The sequence below is a fragment of the Diaphorina citri genome, unplaced genomic scaffold (genome assembly GCF_000475195.1).
Source record: "Diaphorina citri unplaced genomic scaffold, Diaci psyllid genome assembly version 1.1 scaffold111, whole genome shotgun sequence".
Classification (NCBI taxonomy): domain Eukaryota; kingdom Metazoa; phylum Arthropoda; class Insecta; order Hemiptera; family Psyllidae; genus Diaphorina; species Diaphorina citri.
The window spans coordinates 29,242-36,658 of NW_007377548.1; the positions used below are offsets into that span (position 1 = coordinate 29,242).

General features: G+C 36.6%; 1 pseudogene; it reads left to right on the forward strand.

Moving 5' to 3' along the window:
• Positions 1 to 1,147: 1,147 nt before the first annotated feature.
• LOC103524654 lies at positions 1,148 to 7,181 on the forward strand (annotated as a pseudogene).
• The last annotated feature ends 236 nt before the right edge of the window (positions 7,182 to 7,417 follow it).

Consider the following 7,417-nt stretch of genomic DNA (forward strand, 5'->3'; position numbering starts at 1 on the left):
AGACTAAGCAAAATAATTAGGTATGTACAATAATATGCATTTGAAAACAGAAATATTGAATAAGAAAAAATGAAATGAAAATAAATCATAATAAATAAATAAAAATAAACTGTTTTTCATGTACCTACTTATGTGTCTGAAATCGTTCCTTTTGATTCACTGAGGGTGTGTTTATGAACAGGGCTGAGATGAGCTCGGACAACGTGAGATAGCTGTCCCGGCGGCAATTTTTAAAATTCATTTTATATTTATTTTTGTTTGCTTTGTAATTTGCTTGTTGAAGGGACATGATATTATTATGATAAATGAAATGCATTAGCGTCTGAGGCAATCAATAAACCAACTCCAAACTTGAAACAATGTGTAAGTATGTTAGATATTGACTTCTGATTCTTGTGGTACTTTGATAGACCATGTGCCTTGATTTTGTTAGATAAGACTGATAGAAATAGTGGGGAGGTACATTTTGTTATCAAACCAAGGCACAAACACACCTCTCTATTTTAGGACAAGGGTCTAAAAAAAACAGACAGTCTAGGATTGAACTCAATCACGAGATAATCTGGACTTAGCAAAAAATCATGCATGCTTATTGCTTACTTTTGATCCTAGTTTTATCTGAAGAATTCAGGGTAGGAGGTTTATCCATGGCATTCAGAATAGAACCAAGTAAATCCATTGTTCAATAGACTTGAATAGCACGCAAAGAAAAGGAAAGATTTTAAATTAATCTTAACGCGGTTTCAAAAGTTGAAACCCACAAATAGAAAAAAGAACACCGAAAGGAATAATCTCCTGTTGTGCTCCCGGAAAATTGAAAATTCGGTAAACGAAACGGGAAACTCGGAAAAATCTGAGGAAAAATAAAATAAAATTTATAAAATGTTTGAGTTGAGATAACGGAGTACAGTGGCCTTCCCCTCCTCCAGTCTTTCTCCTCCCCTCCTTTCTAAAATTTTGCCGTTGCCGGACTTGCCGCTTCCCCTACCATAGGGGAGAAGTTAGCGTTTTCTGAAAATGATGAGTGAGAAGTTAGCGCTTTCTTCTAAAATGTAAATAATCCCGAATCTGATACAAAAAGCAAAAAGTTCAAGTACTTGGACTTGGAAACTTTTTTTAAGTTAGCGCTTTCTTCTAAAATGTAAATAATCCCGAATCTGATACAAAAAGCAAAAAGTTCAAGTACTTGGACTTGGAAACTTTTTTTCTTATTTTTTACTCTTGAATTTTGAGATAATCTTGTTGAAAATTAATTTTTATATTCTATTGCTCCTTCAAGTGTCAATGTCCAGTTCCGTTTTGATGTTATGCTTTAAACTATTTCCCAAGTTAAAAGGAAATAGTTAACAATTCCAGTGCACTGTTTACTTGGTTGGGTGTAGGTACCCACACTTCATTTTTTAATATTCCTCCTATTGATTTTGTGGAAGAGATAAGTAGTAGTTAATTATAGATATTCACCTCCCTACATTATCATCTCTGAAGTTTTAGAAAAGTTGTATTGGAAGGAAATGCTTGGAGTTTAGTAATCAAAATGATAACATCACATCTATTCTTTTGTCCAAGGAAGAGCCAACACATCATGTTCTCTGTTAAAGAGAATTAGCTGGAAATCACAAGTGTGTTTGCTTCAGAAGCTATAAAAATATAAATAGCAGTTATTGGCATTCTGTGTGGCTATATCAAGAGAATAACTACTTGAGAACATAATATAAGGATTAAAGTCAATACTCGTAGATAAGATCTTCTGTTATAATTTATATTCAAGTGAAGTGTACATGAGATGCTATTCTAAAAGTGCTGTTTCCATCATGAAATTCATCGGACGTCAAATTGGCTGGTGCAGACTTCTAGGATTCCTGTCCATAGTATGGTTGCTCTTTGTACTTATGGTCTTGGGATTTTTCCATTTGGAGCCCGACACCAAATACTCAAAGAGGTTAAATGAAGTCATCAAGGATATGGAGTTGTTGAAGAGCAAGAATGTTGAACTTCGGGCTTTAATCAAAGAATGTAATTTAATGTGAGTATTATTGTGATATTTGTGATTATATGGCTAAGGGCACTAAAGTTAAGACTCATAGATGTATGTTATGACTCATAGGTTTGAACCAAAGCTGCCCATTTTTCATTTTGATTAGGCATGCAGTGATTACTTTTTAACTCTTCCAGCTTTAGCCTCATCTTTATGTTTTGGTATAGTAACCTATTTATATTGATTAATAAACATTAAAGAGAGCTCATATTGTAATTTTTGTTTTCAGAAGCATATCAGAGGGCAAACAAGAATTATCAAACAATGGAGAGCATGGCCTGGTTATACATTCACCAAATAATGGTAAGTTCTGACATAATTAGTAAAATTAGTTACCTTATCCAGGAGCTTAAGTAATGAAAAATAGAGTATAATTTTTCCCCCCTTGATCCAACCATACCAAGTACCTATTTTTAAATCAATTATTTAACACACATTCTATTTGTGTATTGTAATCCTAAATATATACAGCCCCTTGTGTAACTGACTCACTGACTCACTTACTCATACTAATTCTTACTCATTTACTAATTCTTACAATACTAATTCTTACAATATTCATAAGTCTTTTGGGTTTAAGGAAAACCTACTGTGTAATGACTAATGACACAAAAAATATATAAATTAATGATTAATTAATAATGATTAATTCGTTTTCAGATGATCCAAACAACAACTATGAAATTACACGCATAAGACTATCAAACAATGTCCAAGAATTTTGGTACTATGTTAATTCTGAGCTGACCAAATTTAAAACTGAAGTAGTTAACTATTCACCATTGTTAGCAAGTAAATTAGAACAAGTTATATCTGAAACAGCAGAACACAAGAGGTAAGTGAGTGGTTTTTATGTCCTTTAATTAATACTAGTTAGCTCAGAATTTAAATATTTAAGTATTCAGCTCAATTTTTGTATTACAATATTTGTGTTACCCAGAGACAACATGAACTTACCCCAGATCTCTATCTTGTATTATGTATTACTGATGTTTAGTTCAACAATGTTGTATTTTCAGATCTCTAGTTCAAGATTTGAACACATTACAAGCAAGTGACTCATTTGAAGCATGGAGGCTGAAAGAATCCCATGATCTAAGTGACTTGGTTCAGAGGAGGCTTGAATATTTACAAAATCCTTCAGACTGTAGAACTGCTAAGAAATTAGTTTGTACTTTAAATAAAGTAAGTGGAATCTTTTATGGAACTTGAGTTTATGAAAAGCTAATTGCTAGCAGCTTGCAGTAAGTGATGCTCTATGCCATTAACATTCTGTGATCCTTGGATAGTATTGTTGGTGATAGTTGAAAAGTTTGTATAATCTGGTGTTGTGTTGTCACTGCTATTGTTAAACATGATGGTTAAATTTGGTAGGTTTTGATCAATCTCTCTTCATGGATATGGGGAAAGAAACATCTTAACTAAAAAAAATATTTTCTCTATTTAAGTTTTACAAAGTGTTAGTGGTTTTTATTCTAATAACATGAAGAAACCTAGGTACCTTTTAACTCAACCCGATTGTTTTCTTTCACAGGGCTGTGGCTATGGGTGTCAACTACATCACGTTGTCTACTGTTTCATTGTGGCATACGCTACTCAGCGTACGTTGATATTGAAGTCCAAAGGTTGGAGATACGCCCGAGGGGGTTGGGAAGAGGTGTTCGAGCCTGTGAGCAAAACATGCACTTCCCCGGAAGGAGCTTCGACATCCAGTTGGCCAGGTAGTCAATTCGTTATCATTTTTTCAATTTAGACTAGAATATACCATGTTAATCCTAACAGAATGAGACTGAAATGTCCCTTTACTCCCGCAGTTTTTATGTAGGTAACTGGGATAATCAATTTTATTCTAATCTTTTTAATAGTAGAATAGATTATACCATGTTTATCCTGCTAGAATGAGACTGAAAAGTTCCTTTACTCCCGCAGTCTAAACAAGGTCCTATATATTTCATAGGTAAAGTTAAAAATTATGTAGTTAAACCTTATTTAGATTATAAAACAAATTTACAAGTTCTTTCTTATCTGTTTAACCTTTTATCAAAATCGAGCTAACCTTTTGGCCGTACCGTAAATATTTTGTTAATAACACAAAGACTAAATTCATTTTTTTTTTTTTTTTTTTTTTTTTTTTTTTTAATAAGAAGAAAAAAGCCTTTTAGAATCTAAGATTCCTCCGTTTTGTATCTATTTACCCAATAAAAGAAACTAAATTTCAGGTCACGATGAAACTCAAGTGATCAAGCTACCTGTGATAGACTCCAATCAGTCCGCGCGCCCGCTTATCTCCTCTCTCCATTCCGAAAGACTTGGAACCCCGACTATCCCGACTTCACGGCGATCCAATCGTTTGTGGGATTGGACAGATCCTCCAAGCTATTTGTTCAAGCCACAAACGAAAACCCCGGACTTCCTCAGCAAATATGGCGAAAAAGATCAACTTTCAGAAAACCTATATTGTTGGGGTACTGGGTTATATCTTTTTCTTCTTGTTTAATAATAATAGTAATAGTGCTTATTTATACTGCTCGCATAGGACTGAAAAGTCCCTTTACTCCAGCAGTAGGCTACTACTATTATTGTGGTCAAATTCTCAAATTATATTGAGGATAAAATTCCATACCTCGGCTGGGATTGAACCCACGCTCTCCTGTTTACCAGGCGAGCGCCTTGACCACTACACCACCGAGGCAGGTGTACCTTGGAACCGCTTTCGAATTACCTACTTGAAGGAACACTCCTTTACATCCATGCCCATATTGCCCATCCAAGAACGGAAAAGTTCGGTCGGAAAATTCGAACTCAGCACCTCCAGGTTGAGAGTCAGTGCTCTTGACCACTCAGCCACAGAGGTGGGTATGTTATACCTATGAGAGCAATAGTCCTACCTAATGGACTCCGCACACGAGAATTTCCTTAGAAAAGTCCCCCATTTCAATGTAATGTAATGTTATATTTATGGCCCTTGGGCACAGGGTCAGGCTTACAGCATATTGAATTACAGACAGCACTGTTGACACAGTCTTATGTTGAAAGCAACCTCCGTGGCCGAGTGGCTATCACACTAGGCTTGTACTCCGTGGCCGAGTGGCTATCACACTAGGCTTGTACTCCGTGGACGAGTGGCTATCACACTAGGCTTGTACTCCGTGGCCGAGTGGTTATCACACTAGGCTTGTACTCCGTGGCCGAGTGGCTATCACACTAGGCTTGTACTCCGGAGGTCCCGACTCCCGACGGGGGTCGAAGCTTTTTCGGCTCTGTACTTGGACTTCACTCAGCCTCGTGAGGACAAGTGAGTAGCTACTTTAATCGAGTAGCGACCAGCGGCGGCCTTAGCAGTGTAAATTGGTGATACGAGTAGATGAAAATTATAGTAAAGGAGGCCCTTGGTAATACTGTGTTGTGAAAAGCTATCTGCTTTACCACAAAGGTTCATGATTTGATTGTAATAATGTAATGTTCCAGGGTTCACATACGTCGCACAGACAAAGTGGGTACAGAAGCAGCATTCCATCATGTGGACGAGTATATGGCTGGAGTGGAAGAGTATTATAAACAGTTAGCTCTAAAACAAACAGTGGATGTCAAGAGGGTGTATGTGGCTACAGATGATCCTCAGGTGTTGACGGAAATTAAAGAAAAGTAAGTAGTGGGGGAAGATAAGGAATAAGATAAAGGTAACGAAAGTGTCCAGAAATATCCAGGAGAGGAGACTACAGTGATATGGACATGCTGAAAGAAGAGATGAGAGCTACATAGGGAAAAGAGTTGAGAGAATGGAAGTGAGGGGGAGAAAAGGGTGAAGGAGGTCGAAGAAAACGTTAAAGATTATGTGAATCAAGACCTGAGCGAGAAAAAATTATCAAGAAATGACTAACTTAATTTGTCAACCTCAGCGGTGTAATGGTTGGCACGGTGGGCTTTGAATTTGGAGGTTGGTGGTTCGAGTCCAAGTCAAGTCTTGAAGTTTAGCGTAGTGTAATAAGCGGGGAACAACCTTTGTGACAAGCAAAGAATTATATAAAAAGCCCAATAAAAAATTATATAATAATAATAAATTTGTCTCTGTTTCTACAACCCAGGTATCCTCAATACACGGTGCTAGGTGACCCCAGTATAGCTCTGACCGCCTCGGTGGGTCGCCGTTATTCCGAATCCAGTCTAATGGGTATTATCACCGACATTCATTTCCTCTCCAATTGCGATTTCCTAGTGTGTACGTTTTCGTCACAGATATGCCGTGTAGCGTACGAATATATGAACACGATGTTTCCCGATGCTTCCATGCAATACAAGTCCCTCGATGATATCTATTATTTTGGCGGACAAATATCCAGGTATGTAGGTAAATGTAGTTATAGAATAAATGCAATTTAATTTAATTTAATTTAATTTATTTGACAGATCATACAACTCAGTAATACAATATTACATCGACAAATACATAAAAAAAACATAAATAGTTATATGTTATTACTTTATGTAAAAATAATAATAAATAAAATTCAAAATACATACAGGACCTTATTGTTATGTCAAAAATTTTGATGCTCACTGCAGCATTGTAGAATGTCCCAAATATCTCAATAATCCTGACACCCATTGTTTATCTTGAACCTCTTGAAAAAAAAAAAAAACAAAAACAAAACAAACAAATCCACATGAAGCACAAACAAGGTATCCCATTCTTCTCCTCAGGATCCACGTGGCTGTGTTACCACACACTCCGAAGGATCCGTCAGAAATGGAGTTGGTCGTAGGTGACAAGATATCCGTGGCGGGCAATCACTGGAATGGTTACTCGAAGGGTACCAACCTGAGGACCAATCAGCTGGCGCTCTATCCGACGTTCAAAGTGGTGCCTCGTGTTGAAACGGCAGACTTTCCCACCTATCCTCAAGTTCCTGTGAGTGCAGCACCAAGTAATTAAGAATTGAGCATGTCTGAGGAATTAGAGGTATCTTTAGTTGTGGACCACAGAGGTTAGGAAATGAAAGAGTAGAATTGAGAATTTCTGAGGAGTTTGAGGTATCTTTTGGACCATAGAGGTTAGGAAATGACAGAATTTATCTTGGCCAAACTTACCACTGAGAGTTAACAGAGTGTCAAGGGTTTTCTTTGACGTCACCCATTTGATTTACACAGGCCAGAAGAAAAAACCAAAAAAAAAAAAAAAAAAAAAGAAAAAAATAGCCAAACAATACATATTGCTTAAACCAAGTCAAAAAAAATGGTTGTGGATCCAATGGTCAAATTTAAACCAAGTTTTTAAAATTGTGTTCCTGCTCATTTGTCTCCAATAGATATTTTCTCTGTTAAGTACTCGTATTGTTTACGTGTAGTGGTTAGCGCCGTGGACTTCGGATCGGGAGGTTGGTG